At 42.4% G+C, this 16,385-nt stretch overlaps 1 long non-coding RNA gene across 1 annotated transcript in view; it reads left to right on the top strand.

Annotated features, from left to right (window-relative positions):
• The window catches only part of LOC110146579 (uncharacterized), a 43,671-nt gene that overhangs the window by 3,696 nt on the left and 23,590 nt on the right, over window positions 1-16,385 (top strand). The window contains exon 3 of the long non-coding RNA XR_002316585.2: window positions 2,509-2,556. This is a non-coding gene — a long non-coding RNA (uncharacterized lncRNA). The remainder of the gene's footprint in view (window positions 1-2,508; window positions 2,557-16,385) is intronic.

The following is a 16,385-nucleotide window of genomic DNA, read 5'->3' as shown; positions in this document are numbered from 1 at the left end:
CAGCCCACCAGGCTCCACCGTCCCTGGGATTCTCCAGGCAAGAACACTGGAGTGGGTTGCCATTTCCTTCTCCAGATGACGATATTCTTGAAGCTGTGAGCTACTTGGGAAGGATAACTAAGTTCTGTTTTTTGTGTGGACCAAAATGGCTTGAGCCAGTCACAGAACCTAAGGACCTCTGTCTGAGCTCCAGGAAAATAGATAATGAGGTCTGGTTCACTACTTTGTCCTTAGCACCTAGCATGATGTGTGACACATAGCACTGATCCATTAAATATTTACCGAATAAGTGAAGGCAGATTGTTCTCCACATCAGCAGTGGGGAGATGGTACCTGAGATGTGGTCTGACTCCTCATCTAGATGTAAGGAATGCTGAACCAGAAGCATTCCTACAACCCCTGACTTTGGTCTTGCTTAGGGCAGGAAGGAGGGAGGGAGGGCGAGGAGACTAAGTTGCTAAATAGTAAGTAACCCACAGAACTAAAAATTGCTGCTTTTTTCCTTCAGACACCCAATGAGTATTATTTTGAATATAGAATTTTGAGTTATTCATGCTAAGGATTTCCTATGCCAAATAAGGTAAGAAAGAATGAAAGATGGAATATTTTAGCAATCAGGGTAAACTATCAGTAACTCAGTTTGAGACAGGGGTGGACATAGGATGTTGGCAGAGTTAATCAGATTTTATCCTAAAGTCTCAGGCAGCCGAAGAAGCTACTTTATGTAATAGCGCAAGACTGAAAACAACACCCATGTCCACCTAGAAAGGAGTCTATGCAAATGGAGTACTGTGCAGCTGTAGAAAAGAAGTGGCTCTGTATATTCACATGATCTCTGGAATATATTGTTAAATGAAAAACACAAGATGTGCAACAGCATGTCGAGTATACTAGTATTATCTGAAGAAGGGAAATACAGCTACTTATATGTATGGAATATAAACCAAACACTAGGAAAACTGGTTATCTTCAAGGAGAAGGGGGTTGAGTGAAGAGGAGAAAATTACACAGAAGACTTGACTTCTCTCAGTGTTCTTTAGTTTGTAGGGTTGACTTTGGAACCATGTCTATGTTTTAAATATTATAAAGCAAAAATTTTACAAGATGGGTTAAAAAAAGAAATTCCTAAAGATTGAGAGCAAATGAATCTGTGTATTGAATTAGTGGCAACTATACAGAAAGGAATTATTTCTAATAACTTTATAATATAGTAAGCTAACTCTGTCCCTACTGTGATAGATCCTAAAGATAAAAGGAACTGTGTCATAGTTTGCCAGGGCTGCTGTGAAAAAATACTGTAGGCTGGGTGGCTTACACAACAGAAGTTTCCTACCTCACAGTTCTAGAAGCTAGAAGTCCAAGCTCAAGGGCTCAGCAGGATTGGTTTCTTCTGAGGCGCCTCTCCTTGGCATGTAGATGGCTATTTTCTCCCCGAGTCTTCACACAGTCTTCTGTGCAGTCTCTGTCTTAATCTCCTCTTCTTATAACACCACCAGCCATAGGATTAGGACCCGCCCTAATGAATTCAACCTTAATTACCCCTTTGAAGACCCTATCTCCAGATATTGTCACTTTCTGAGGTATTTCAGCATATAAATTTGGAGGCACACAGTTCAGCCCATAACAGACTATAAAGAAATTTAAAACTATATTCCATGTGCAGTGGTAATATTGGTATTGGGGTATGTGTATAGTTTTTAGCCTGAGCTAAGCCCCTAGACACCTTGAAGCAAAGGTAAACTGTACCTGTTTTCCTTTCCAAATTCCTGACCCCAAACATCATGAGCAAAATTTAAAAGTTAAGAGGTACAATGGGGTGTGGGAGGTGGGAGAGAGGTTCAAGAGTGAGGGGACAAAAAAAAAAGAGTGAGGGGACATATGTGTATCTATAGCTGATTCGTGTTGATATATGGCAGAAAGCAACACAACATTGTAAAGCAATTATCCTCCAATTAAAAATAAATTAGTTTAAAAAAAGTAGTTATTTAAGCTGCTGAGCTAAGTTATATATTTTTTATGCAACAATAGTAACCAAAAGAGAAGCCTTTTTGTCCTCATCCCCTACCAAGAAAAGCAGTTTTCGGGCAGGTGGTGGGGCCTGAATTTTATCAACCTTCTAGATAGATATCATTCTACCTACCAGTTTGCAGGATTAGGGAACACATTAGGGGAACATGATGTCACAAAAATATAATCAGGCAAGTCCAGAATGTGGAAATCTCTACAGGACAAATAAACTGGCTTTTTCAACAACACAAACAAAAAGTTGCAAGAAGAGAAAAAGAAGGGAAATTTGGTGGTTAAAAAACTTGAAAGACAGATCAAGAGGTAAATTCGCCTTGGGGGCATTGGGTCCTGATTCAGACAGACAAAAACAAAAATATTATTTATGATACAATTGGAAAAATTTGAATACTAACTGGATATTTTATGGTATTAAAATTATAGTTAATCTTTTCAAGCTTGATAGTGTTATTGTAATTATATTTTGTCCTATTTTCTTTGAAGGGTCTTTATCCTAAAGAGATAGACGCTGAAGAAAATGGATGAAATGAGGTAAGGTGTGGGGTTTTTGTTAAAGTAATTGTGTATGTTGTGGAATCTGGGGGTACATGGAGTGGAAGGATATAGTTGAAACATGATAGGTCATAGGTTGGTAATGTTTTAAGCAGGATGATGAGTGTATAGGAGCTTATTTTATGGTTTTGTGTTTGAAAATGTCCAGTAATGAAGTGTTGTTGATGTTGTTGTTGCTTTTTTATTTGAGCAGAAAACTGTCCTTCAAAATGTTTGAAAGTATAATTCATTGAACAAGCATTTCATTCAATATTAATTGAACACTTACTGTGTGCCAGGTACTCAGTTAAACTGGGAGGCTGCAGATGTGGATTGGTCATGCCAATCCACAAAGAGGCAAAGGAACTGCCTCTTTGAAGCTAGTTTATGATCTAGTGGCAAAGAAAGCCTGTACACAAATGAAATATAGGACAAAAAACATGCTAAGTATTACAAAAAGGAATAGACTGTCTAGAACAGTTTCAAAAACATTTATCTTTACCGAATCCATTCCCACCCAACCATGACTTAGATGCTTGACTCAGCATTTACATATGAGTGTTCCAAGGCCTAGCATAATATAAATTTGAATGTGTATAGAAAATGTGACCTCAAACTATTTGAAAAACTCTGTGCTATGATATGACTGCAGCTTTTCCAGCATTACAGAGCAGGGGAAACTCCATGTATCTACTTCATGCTTATCTTTGTCAGCTAGGGTTACCACAGCAAAATACCATAGATGGGGTGGCTTAAACAATATTTATTTCTCACTGTTGTGGAGGCTGAAAGTCCAAGATCAAGGTGTCAGCAGATTCAGTTCCTAATGATTGCCTTCTTCCTTGCTCAAAAATAGCAGCCTTCTGACTGTGTCCTTACATGGAGAGAAAGCGTGAGGGCCTGGATGTCCCTTCTCTAATCCCATCATGAGGGCCCCAGTCTCAATGCTGCCACCTTAAACTAATGATCTCTTAGAGATTTCATTTCCAAATATCATCACAGGAGTTAGGGCTTCAGCATAGCCATATGGAAGGGAAACAGTCCATAGCAGCAGTCTACTTCAGTGTATCTTCAAGGTACAATCCACAGACCCAGCTATAATACCATGACCTGTTGAGCTTTTAAAAATATTCAATATCAGAAATCTTGCCCCAGATTCAGTAGGTCTAAGTTGAGCCCCGGCACCTGACTTTTTAATAACCTCCTAGTAACTATCTCAAGCATCCTAGATGAGAACCACTAACTTGGAAATGGACATTAGTGGTGCCCACGTGTTGGGGGAGGGGCAACTAAAACATTAAATTTCATAAGGTCAGTATTTCCATCCCCCAATTTGTACTTTCTAAGTTTTTAAAATTAATTTTTATTGGAATATAGTTGCTTTACAATGTTGTATTAGTTTCTACTGTACAAGAAAGTGAATCAGTTATACATATATTCACTCTTTTTAATTTTATTTTTTAAATTAATTTTTATTGAAATATAGTTGATTTACAGTGTTGTGTTAGCTTCTGCTGTATCTGCAGAGTGAATTGGTTATAATATACATATATCCAATCTTTTTTAGACTCTTTTCCCATATAGGTCATTACAGTGCTCACAGTAGGTTCTTATTAGTAATTTATTTTATATATAATAGTGTGTATATGTCAATCCCAGTCTCCCAATTTAATCCCTATTCCCCGCCCCCATTTTCCCCCTTGGTGACCATAAATTTGTTTTCTACATCTGTGACTCTATTTCTGTTTTGTAAATAGGTTCATTTGTACCAGTTTTTTAGATTCCACATACAAGCAATATCATATGATATTTGTCTTTCTCTGTCTGACTTACTTCACTCACTATGACGACCTCCAGGTCCATCCGTGTTGCTGCAAATGGCATTCTTTTGTTCTTTCTTATGACTGAGTAATATCCCATCATATACACGGACCACATCTTCTTTACCATTGCTTTGTAATGGGCGTTTAGGTAGGTTCCGTGTCCTGGCTATTGTAAATAGTGCTGCAGTGAACACTGGGTGCCTGTATCTTTGTGAATTATGGTTTTCGCCTCATATATGCCCGGGAGTGGGATTGCCGGATCATATGGTAGTTTTAGGCTTTGTTTGTTTGTTTGTTTGTTTTACTATTCCCGAGCTTTGCTTTTTCCTTTGACGCTTAATGATTTTTATTTTTTGACGTTTATTTACTCATTTGGTTGTGCTGGGTCTCCGCTGCGCCTCTCAGGATGTCATTCCGGTGCGGCCTTCTCTCTCCTTGTGGCGCACGGGTTCTGCAATTGGAGCTCAGGGTGTGGACTTGCAGTGTCCAGGCTCAACTGCCCTTTGGTGTGTGGGATCTTAGTTCCCCGACTGGGGATTGAAATCATGTCCCCTACATTGCAAGGCAGATTCTTAACCACTGGAGCACCAGGGAAGTCCCATTTTTAGGTTTTTAAGAAACCTGCATACTGTTATTAGCAGTATGCAGGTTTCTTAAATTAGCGACTGTCCAATTTACATTCCCACCAACAGTGTAGGAGGGTCCCCTTTTCTCCACACCCTCTCCAGCATATATTGCTTGTATATTTTTTTAATGGTAGCCATTCTGACAGTGTGAGGTGGTACTTTATTGTAAGTTTAGATTTGCACTTCTCTGATAATTAGTGATGATGTTGAGCATCTTTTCATGTGCCTCTTGGCCATCTGTATGTCTTCTTTGAAGAAATATCTATTTAGATCTTTTGCCCATTTTTTGGTTAGTCCAGCTTGTATCTGCATTATTTTCTTTGGCTGCAGCACTTCAGAAAGCAGCATGACCTTTTGGGTTGTTTTTTTTTTTTTTTTCCTTCCCAGAATGAGAAAACTCTTCTTCAACACAGGACCTTTGCATTTTCTTTCCTTGCATTTCAACTTCATTTAACACGTTTGCACCCAGCCAAGAAAAATAAAATTTTCTAGACTGTTTCAAGGGATTACACACATGATTTATTAAAATATACATTCCTTGTAAAACCGTAATTTTGCTTTCAGTTCACTAAAATGTGCAACACATTTCATGGGATTAATTTCTAAAACACTTTGGGTCTTGGAATGGGTTTCAAGATGCTACAACTAACTATTGATTAGTCGCAAATTGATTTGCTTAATTTGTCGAAAATTTTGCTTCTTCTGCCTTGTGTCACCATTGCCTGCCTGAGTGTGGGTTCTTGGCTTCAAACCACCAGCCTAAAGTGATAGAGTTCCCTGTCCCATGTGTGCTGGGCACAGTGAATGCCAGCACAGAAGGAAAATACATACCCCCCGCCTTCAAGATTAAAATGCAGAAGGGGAGAGGAGAAATCACAAGGGATTATAAAAACAGTGTAAGGCAGTTTATAAAGTAACGGCCATGTTCCAAACTTTTCCTTGTTTAGATTCCTTTTAGAATGTATTTGTCTGCCAGCTTAATTGACTAGATAAGCTGAGTAATTTGTTTTCTTCATTCCTCTGACCAAGCATGGGCTCTCAGGGAAGGCAAGCTGTCATTTTCCAAAGGCCTATGAAAATAACTTGAGCTTTGTATAAATTTGCATGAAAGAGAGGGAATAGCCATGATCTTCTGTCTCTGAAACCTTTGCACAAAGCTTAGGCGTCATTGGAGTTCTTTATTGAGAGGATTTGACTCCCAGGCCATGTTTGGAATGAGCTGTGGTCAGGGACATGCTCCACCCTCCTCCCCTTTCATTCTCACTTCGGTCATTGCTGTTATGTAAACTCCGTCATTCTTTCCCTTCAAGCTCAAGTTTGCTCATCTGGCCAGTACCTTTTTCCAATGGACCAGCCTTCTGTAACCTCTACAAGGAGCTTTGTCACAAACATGGGTCCTGATTAGCCTCATGAACTGGCTGAAGGATCCTTAAACTCTTAGGTTTAAGAACTCATTTCTTTTTAAGCCACATTTTATAATTCTCAGACTCTGAGAATGGAAAATCATACCACAGGCCTTAGAGACAGGCGATTGAGAGCTGGCTAATAATGAGTGTTTCCTTTGTTTTGAATAGCTAGCTGTTCTCACCATTTCAGAGCACTGACTCCAGTTCTCGGCACTTCCTTCTTGGAACCTGCCAAATGCACCGCATTGTGGGGCAGCATGCTCTGGATCTTTGGTCCTGGGGGTCTGGCTCTGATACTGTACACGTTTGATTTTACACCCTCTGTGTCCATGTCTTATTCAGTCAGGACATAGAGATAAAATGCCTATTTCATATTTACTTATTTCTCCTTGGGAAGAGAATTACAAGAGCTAAGAGAGCTAATTTCCCAAGAAACACATCTTAAAGGGTACAGCTGGACTCCAGGAAATTCGCCACCTGGCCTGCCGGACAGAACTGTTCAGCAGGCTCTTCATGTGATCACAAGTGCCTTGTCTACTAAACACCCCTTGAGATTTCCTTTGACTGTAAGTCAGACTGACACGGAATCCAGGATTTCTGCCTGCTTAGGGCTGCTAGAAATTCAGAATCTGACTTTCCTACTGCTTAGATACTTATTTGCCTGTTGTACTGAGATGAGCAATGTGACCGGTATCTCTGGGAAGTGAGGGCTTGGTCTAATTATCATGACAAGATCTAAGCTAATTTTATGTTTGTGAAAATTGGTCATAACCACATATTATATGATTCCATTTAATGAAATGTCCAGAATAGGTAAATCCATAAGGTACAAGAAGTAGATTAGTGGCTGCCTAGGATCTGGGAATTTTGCAGGGAGAGAAGCAATCAGAGTGGCTGTTTATGGGTATGGGGTTTGTTTAGGGGATGATGAAATATTCCAAAATTCTTTGTGGTGATGGTTGCACAACTCTGTGATTATACTAAAAACCATTGAGTCATACATGTTAAATGGGTGAATGGTATGAAATGTGAATTGTATCTCAATAAAACAGGAAATACACAGGCAGCATCAGGGAGGGTGTGTACACAAACTTATTCCAGCGAAGGAGACAAGTCACCATCCGTCCCTGTAGGAGTAGTCTGGTCTCTGATCCTGTTTACTCTGACCGTGTATACACTTTCTATTTGGGGCCTTTTTATAATCTTATTACAGTTAGTGAGCAATAGTTAAGAACCACAGTGAGGCCTTGGTTACAGCTTTTCTTTGTTTTCCATCAACAGTAAACATGACTAATGTCCCCATAGTTCAACAAAACCACATACATGGAATCAGGAAGTTTTGTACTCACACCACGGGCTACTGGGGCTGACCAACTGGAGATGTATCTCCTTAGAGAGACAGTGGTTGGCTAAACTTGAGCTCCAGAGCCAAGATGTTGGTGAAGGGTGGGAAATGATCTTCCTCTGACCTGGGGGTGAAGGCTGCTGTGGAAGGAAACCTGAGAGCAATGAGAGTTCTCTTTCTTGGTCTGGACATATAGGCTGGGAATTCATGAGAAGAGTAGATTTTGAGTTCAGTGTTCCTCTAACTATCTTCTAGTCCAGCACCCCTTCTTCTACCTCAACCCCCCCGTCACTGACCTCCAAGGAAAATCATACCAGGTCGGGGACACAGGAAGCTGGATGGGGGGTACCTATGATGAAGTGACTGCACCAGAGAAATGGTACAGCAGGAAGAAAGAGTAGGAGACAGTTCCTTCCTGTCGCTTAGTAAAAAGGGTCTGTGATGGTTAATTTTATGTGTCAACTTGGCTGGGACACAGTGCCCAGATATCTGGTCCAATATTATTCTGGATATTTCTGCGAGCATGTTTTTGGATGAGGTTTACGTTAAATCAGTGGACTTTAGATAAAGCAGATTATCTTCCATTATGTGGGTGGACCTCATCTAATCAGTTGAAAGCGTAAATAGCACAAAAGGCTGACCTTCGCATAGCAAAAGCACATTCTGCCAGCAGACTACCTTACTCCTGCATCTGTAGCATCAGCTCTTCCTGGCTTGCTAGCAGAACCTGTGGATACAAACCACAACTGTTTCCTGAGTCTCCAGCCTGCTGCTGGCCTCTACCATCTGATTTTGGACTTCCAGGTCTCCACAAGGGCATGCACCAATTCTTTAAAATAAAACTCCTTCACTATATATTACAGATCTCTTAGTTCCATTTCTCTGGAATACGCGACTGACACAGGCCCATAGTACTCTCTCTTTAGTAGTGACACTTGAAGCAGAACAGAAGTACCGCTTTGATCTCACCAACAGGAGGTGAGCAGATGGCAGACCAGGGACGGGAGCTTCCTGAGTAGGAGCTGAGGCCTCAGTGCAGTGGCTCAGTGAGCATCTCTGGTGAGAGAGGCACCTGAGAAATGCTCGTGGTGTCTCCACCTAGAGAAGTGCTGGAACACCAGCCTTCTGAGCTGCACTCATGGCTGGTTTTACCCCTGGAAAAGCTACAGTGGGTTCAACTAAAATACTAAAGCCTTTCCTGCCTGCCAAGCCAGAATCTTCATGTGGAAAGCTTCTTATAGGGAGAGTCAGTCCAGGTTGACTCTACAGGCTTGGAATGGGTCATTTTGAATTTCTGTTCATTTTGGACAAAGCTAATCAAATGCTCATTAGGCACGGGCAGCAACAGAAATCCCCATGTTCAGCTTCTCGAGCTGCCTTCAGACGGTGGAGGCTCCCCTAGCAAACAACAAACAGCAACTCTGCGGAGTCCTTGTGCGCTGGGACAATGCTTGGCAGTCAGCAGGGGCTCATATCCTGAAATAAATAAACGACATCCATTTAGTCACGCTTGCTGCAGACTATGAACTTCTTTGAAACATACAGACACATGGATACTCTGAAAGGAGTCACGCTGGTAAAAAAGATGGCAGGAGAAAGGGGCTTGGCGTTTAGGAGAAAAGGAAGGGAGCTCCACATGGGCAGTTACACAAAGGAAGGTGTGGAGGAGGAAACGAGGAAGCAGGAGCAAGGCAAAGGCCACGGCCCGCTGGAACAGGAAAGCAGCTGGAATGCACACTGCTCGGTCTTTGAAGACGGTTCCTTCAAGTCCCACCCTGCTGTGAAGCCTAAGAAAGCTGGGGTGGTGAGGATATTTGCCTGGGAGCCCCTCAGACCCACGCTGTCCTGCTGCTCCTTTGGCACATGGCATGGTTTTCTGGAATTATAAACATTTCTGTACAAATGTCCTGATTCTCCACTTAAAATAAAGGCAAGCCCCCTCGGCCCTCATTTTTGGAATAGTATACTCTTAGTGCAAGAAATATGAACCAAACTAGGATTTAAGCACAAAACCAATTGGGAAAATTGGTGCTTGTAAAATAGTTTGCAGTACTGAAGGAACAGGCTTCTGGGCTGGTGCCTTCTGCAGTGACTCCCTGAAAACCCAGAGAACTGACCCCTGCCCAGCACCCCCAGGAGCTATAATCTCTGCCCAATTTAGGAGGGTGGGGGATCGGGGGCTGTCCCTGAAGCTACTGAATTCGACTTGAGAAATGTGGAAGTTAGGTGAGGAACCCCCTGCTGTTAGCGACATGAAGCTTGACCAAGAAAGTGCAGAGAATGTTTTAAAAACCTTTAAAAAAAAAAAAAATCCCACCACTAGTAACAATAATGGAGACCACTTTTCTATGCTTTCAATATTTGGAAGCGTGGTGCTTGCTGCTGCTGCTGCTAAGTCGCTTCAGTCATGTCTGACTCTGTGCAGCCCACCAGGCTCCCCAGTCCCTGGGATTCTCCAGGCAAGAACACTGGAGTGGGTTGCCATTTCCTTCTCCAGTGCATGAAAGTGAAAAGTGAAAGTGCAGTCGCTCAGTCCTGTCCGACTCCTAGCGACCCCATGGACTGCAGCCTACCAGGCTCCGTCCATGGGATTTTCCAGGCAAGAGTACTAGAGTGGGTTGTCATTGCCTTCTCCAGGGTGGTGCTTAAGTGGTTGAAAAAACCTGACTCTTGGATGGTGCAAAGTAATTTTTCCTTTACCCTTGGAATCTTTTATCTGTCTCCACCAAGTATATCTTGGAGGACAAAAGGGAGCAAGCCCTTCTCTCTTCTCTTCCTCTCCCTCCTGAACCCTTGAGTCACCCATCAGCTCTCTGCTCCCTCAGGGTCTTGCTTCTCCCCTCCCTCTGTTCCTGGCTGGCAGTGATGTGGCTCTATCCAGGCTTTTCCCAAGTGGAAGGGCTTAACCTACTACTTCTGGACACTTCTGGCCACTGAGCCATGCACGTCTGATACCTCATTTAACCCTCACGACAATCCTGCAGGACAGTATGTTATTCTCATTTCACCAATGAGGAAATGGATGATCAGGGAGGTCACACTGCTAGGAGTTGGCGGATCCAGGATTTGAGCCCAGCTTTGTTTGGCTCCTGATCCTGGGCCCTTCCCACATCGTTAGATCTTGTGTCATTTTGCATCCCCTGCCCTGTTGGACAGAGCCTTCCAAAGGAGCCCTGCGCTCACTCCAGGTGCATGCACTGAAGGGACCCCATGGAAGGTGCCGGTCTTCAGGCCAAAGCTTTCTGGGACCCATCACTCATAGTAGGGGCTGTTGGACCTTTGTTTCCACCCTGGGGACTCCTTCCCTGGACACATCTTCATTTCTGGCACATTCTTTTTGAAAATGAACTTGGTGGGAACTTATGGTTTCACTCCCCGAAAGTCCACAAAATTCCAAGCAAACCCCAAATCTTGTAGGTTGCAAGGAGTAAGTATGTTATTTTTGGCAGAAATAATTGTAGTCTGGCAGTAAGCTTCTAAAAACATAATAAAAGTACTTTTTAACATCCTGTTTTTTCTTCCTTTTGTTGATTTTTGAGCATTTCTTCCCAAGCAAAGAGTTATGCAACAAGATTTCAAAATCGCCAAACTTTTGTTTTATTGGTAGTTTTTATTTGGTTCCTTTTCTGTTTCCTTGTGTCTTATATGCTTTGAACTTTAACCTAGGAATTGAAGTGACCATAAAGCATGCAGAGAATGGCCTAGAGACCACATGGGGCTGGATAAGTTTCTTGGAGCAAAGTGAAAAGCTCTGAAAAGCTAATTGTGGACGGTAAAGGTCATCCTTGGTCCTTTGTCCATTAGCAGGCAAGCCTTGAGCCTAGGAATATGGATGTCTATGATAAATGGTCCTTGCTCTTCCTGCACCAAAAACTTCAGATCCCTGTGTCTTCGGTTGGGTTTCAGAAACATCCATTCCCCATTTCCCATGAAAGCCAATCTGGTGCAGGTGTTAGGAGTATGGTTAGGAAATAGACATCTTCATCCAGATCCTGGCTCTGCCACTTCCTAGCTGTGTGATCTTGTGCAAGTTACTTGACCTCTCTGTGGCTCAATTTCTTTACAGTTAAATGACAGTGATAAAGCATCTATTTCATAGGGTTGTTATGGGGGTTGAAAAAGGTAATACTACATATAAAATGTCCTGGCCCTGCCATTAACTAGTTGTTGATGTGGGACAGCTCACTACAGTTTTCTGAGGCTCAGCTCTGAATAGTAAAAGTAAAGGCCTGGGCCCAAACCCTAAGATTTGGAGCTTCCTGGATCCTGGGGAAACCTACACAGGCCCCAGAGAGCAGATGGATAACCACACTTAGGTGTAAAGCTCAACCACTGTGAACAAGCCATGTCAGCTGGTAGTGAAGCCAGCTTACATAAGAGAAGCATAAACGAGAGGGGCAAAGACATCAGTTTTCTAATGGATGGTGTCCAAGGCCTACTGCGAGGCCACATAACTGAGATTCTGCACAGCCCAGAGGGGTGCCTCCCTTCAACAAACATTCAGCATGTGGGGATGATGTAGTCACAAAGTAAATGTTGAGAACCATCGGCCGGTGGGGAAGAGTCTTTATCTGGTGTGATATTCTGATTTATAAGAAATAGATATCTGATCTTTGTGCCTGTTCCTGGCATAATGCTCCAGAGCCCCTTCGAATTTAAGTGATGAGAGTGATAAAGGTGCCTTTTTCAAAGAGATGATTTTTGGACCCCACCTGACGATGGGGACTTGCTACCAGGAGAACCAACAATGTGATTAGGGAGAACTTTTAGTCACATGCCCTTGACCTAAGGGGAGGGGAGAAGGGCTGGAGACTGAACTCAGTCACCAACGACCCGTGATTTAATCAATCATGCTTAAGTAATGAAGCCTCCAGAAAAAGCTAAGGGGATGATAGAGGATGAGATGTTGCATGGCATCACTGATTCACAATGGACATGAGTTTGAGCAAACTCTGGGAGATAATAAAGGAGAGGTAAGCCTGGCATGCTGCAGTCCACGGGGTTGCAAAGAGTCCGACATGACTTAGTGACTGAACAAGGAAAAGCTAAGAGGATGGGCTTAGGGGAGCTTCTGGGATGGAGAACAGGTGGAGATTGAGGAGTGGTGCACTCTCTGCGTCCTTTCCCCCTGTCTGGCCCAATGCAGCTCTTTCATCTGGCAGTTCCTGAGTTACACAGTAAACTATTAATCTGGAAAGTAAAATGTTTCTGTAAGTTCTGTGAGCCACTGTAGTAAATTAATGGATCCCAAGGAAGGAGTTGGTGGAACCTCCAATCTATGACCAGAAGCACAGGTGACAACTGTTCTTGTGATTGTGGGGTGGGGTCTGAAGTGGGGTGGGGTGTGAATTTTCACAGGACTGAGCCCTTAGCCTGTGGGATTTGATGCTCTCCAGATAGTGTCAGAGTTGAGTTGAACTATAGGACACCCAACTGGTGCCTTAAAATTGCTTGGTGTGTGGCAAAACCCCACATGTTGGAATTGGGAGCAGAAACATACCTGGCATCAGAAAGATCTAGGTTCACTTTCCAGCTGTGCTATTTGTTCTTTGGGTGACCTTGAGCAAGTCACCTAACCTCTCCTCGTGTTGGTTTCTCCAAATGCTATAGTCATTATTAGATAAATAAGTATATTAAACACCTATGACAGGTTCTGAGGGAAACTTTAATTTTTGGCTGTGCTGGATCTCTGTGGCTGTGCATAGGCTTTCTCTAGTTGTACTGAGTGAGGGCTACTCTCGAGTTGTGGTACGCGGGTTTCTTGTGCAGTAGCTTTTCTTGTTTTGGAGCACAAGGTCTGGGGCACATGGGCTTCAGTAGTTGCAGCTCACGGGCTTAGTTGCTCTGTGGCATGTGGGATCTTAGTTCCCAGACTAGCAATCCCCTTATCCCCTGCATTGGCCAGCAGATTTTCTTTAACCACTGGGCCACCAGGGAAGTCCTGAGACTAATCTTTTTACTAATAACTGTCATTGATTACTGTTACCATCACCTACATTTTAGCATCATCAGCAGGTAGGAGGAGGGAGGCAAAGGGCGAACTTTGTTGGTTAGACCGGCTCTGGAAAAGGTACTCAGGTGGGCTCAGTAGATAAGGCAAGCTAGAATTTGGAGGGTTTGTTGTTGTTAATTAATTTGGCTGCGCCAGGTCTTAGTTGTGGCAGGCAGGATCTTTTAGTTGTGGTGTGTAGGATCTAGTTCCCTGATCAGAGGTAGAACCCTGGGAGCGATTGCATCGTGGACATAGAGTCTTAGCCACTGGGTTACCAGGGAAGTCCCCAAACTAGGATTTGGTCCAGGCAGCCATCAGTATCTTCAGGGGAAGTGACTGTATCTGGATGGAGTCATGCTTCTTGAGCAACTGACTCACGCGCAGCCGAGTCCCAGCCCATGCGGGCTGTGGGAGGGTGGCTAGGAGGGCATACAGCTGGCAAACAGCAAGATGGGGTGGCCTCTAAGGGGCGGCCCTTCAGTCCTAATGAAGGCAATTGAGGCGCCAGGGCAGCACAACCAACTCGGTCACTGCAGGGTGAACATCCAGTAGAGGAAGGAAGGGGAGGAAAAGCTACGATCTGGGAGAGCACCTAGGCGCCCAGAGGTCTGCCTCACTGCTCACAGCCACCGGTGACCCTGGCACTCAGCACAGCTCCCAGCACTGTGGTCCTTGGTGCCCAGGGAGGCGAGTGGTCAGTATATGGTGCACTGAGGGAGACAGGAGTAAGGAGAACATTATTCAACAGTGACAAGGGCCCAAACCAGGAAGAAACTGACTTCTCTTATCTGCCTAGGATGCACATGTAGTTTTTTTCCTTAGAAAAGAGAGCTCCTGGGTCTATCCCAGCTATCTACTCAGTTTTTTAACAACTGCTGAAGCAAAATGAAATGGACAGGCTGGAGGGTAAGGATAAATAAAATTACTTGGCCTGAAGATTTGGTGGAATTTCCCCAAATAGTTTACCAAATATGAAATGTTTTAGGCTCAGACTGGGATTTTTTTTTGTTTTGTTTCTTTTTAATTTAGAAGCTTGAATACTTGAGCCTGTTATAAACTGTGTTACCAGAAGTCTGGAAGTTTATGCTTCAAGTTCCTTGTTATTTTTTTTTCCTACTCACTTGTTTGTAATCATGCCCTCACTACTCATGAGGAGGAAAAAAATATATCTGGGCTGCTACTGCTAAGTCACTTCAGTCGTGTCCGACTCTGTGTGACCCCATAGCCGGCAGCCCACCAGGCCCCTCTGTCCCTGGGATTCTCCAGGCAAGAACACTGGAGTGGGTTGCCATTTCCTTCAATGCATGAAAGTGAAAAGTGAAAGTGAAGTCGCTCAGTCGTGTCTGACTCTTAGCGACCCCATGGACTGCAGTCCACCAGGCTCCTCCGTCCATGGGATTTTCCAGGCAAGAGTACTGTAAATCTGGGCTAGATGCAGCTTTTCTAAAGCCCTTCTTTTTTTTTTTTTAAACCTGCTCCTACGATTTTCATTTACTTTAACGTCTGTTTATAGGACAGTTGCAAATACCTTTTGATCCTCTACAAATCGCCGCATGATTTTGGCCTCAGCTTTGTTTGAACTTACTGGGATTTCTTGTTTATGCTGTCTGTGAGCCAAGTGTCTATATAAGGCCCACTCAACTCCAGTTGTGTGTTGTTGGATTTCATCTGCACTTCAACTTTGAAACAAGTTCCCTAAATGAATTAGTTTTATCTCCTTGCTAATGAAATTATCACCAGCAGCAACACCATTTCCTTTTATTTATTTATTTTTCTAAAAGGAAATGCTTCAAAGTCTCTGGTTTGAAAAAGGAGAAAAGTTGGCTTATATTTTTATATATTGAAATCTTTTCAGTGAAGATTCTAGACTTGACTTTTTTTTCTTTTAGTTCCTGATCATCATCTAATTTAATAATACTAATTTATCAAACTTCTTATAACTGTATCTGAAATATCTTCCAACTCCCCCTGGAAGAAAAATTTCAACTTAGGTATAGGATATGAGAAGACAGTTTGGAGACAAATGGGTCAAGATTACTTTTTGTGGATTTCATCAAAGCCGATTTTAAAAATATTGTACTATTAAGCTGTTTTTTTGATCAATATTTATGTGGGCCTAAAGTTTTACATAAGCAAGCAGAATTTATATTTTCATTTAGCAATGCATAGCTTTTTGTTACTTATTAATGGAATACAAAGTGCTCTTGGTAGTTATTTTGGTTTCAAGTTAGCTTCCTATCTTCATGATCTTTATTAGATTTACCTGGCCTAAAACCAGCTAGAAAAAAAAAACCATTACAGCTCTAATTTATTGATTTCACATTCACCGAAATCAGAAGCTTTTATAAAGATCTATTCTATCAGTCAGTAATATCTTGGTCTCAGCATTTTCATAGTTGTAACTTTAGACCTTGTCATTGTAAAGAGATCCTCTTTTGGTACTGTTAGAAATAATTTTGGTTTGGAAGTAAATATTGGTAGATTTATTCTTAGTTATTGAGTTTCATTTGCAAATGATTTAAAAGGTGAATGAGAATTTTTTAAAACGGAATAGAGTAAATGTAGGTGGTTTCCTCAAGTCGTCATAAAAACGTGTTTAAAATAGCATTTCCAGCTCAACAATGAGAGTCATCCCAG

This window comes from Odocoileus virginianus, chromosome 1 (assembly GCF_023699985.2).
Source record: "Odocoileus virginianus isolate 20LAN1187 ecotype Illinois chromosome 1, Ovbor_1.2, whole genome shotgun sequence".
Lineage (NCBI taxonomy): Eukaryota > Metazoa > Chordata > Mammalia > Artiodactyla > Cervidae > Odocoileus > Odocoileus virginianus.
The sequence above is the reverse complement of the archived record's forward strand: the minus strand, read 5'-3'. Positions and strand labels throughout refer to the sequence as shown.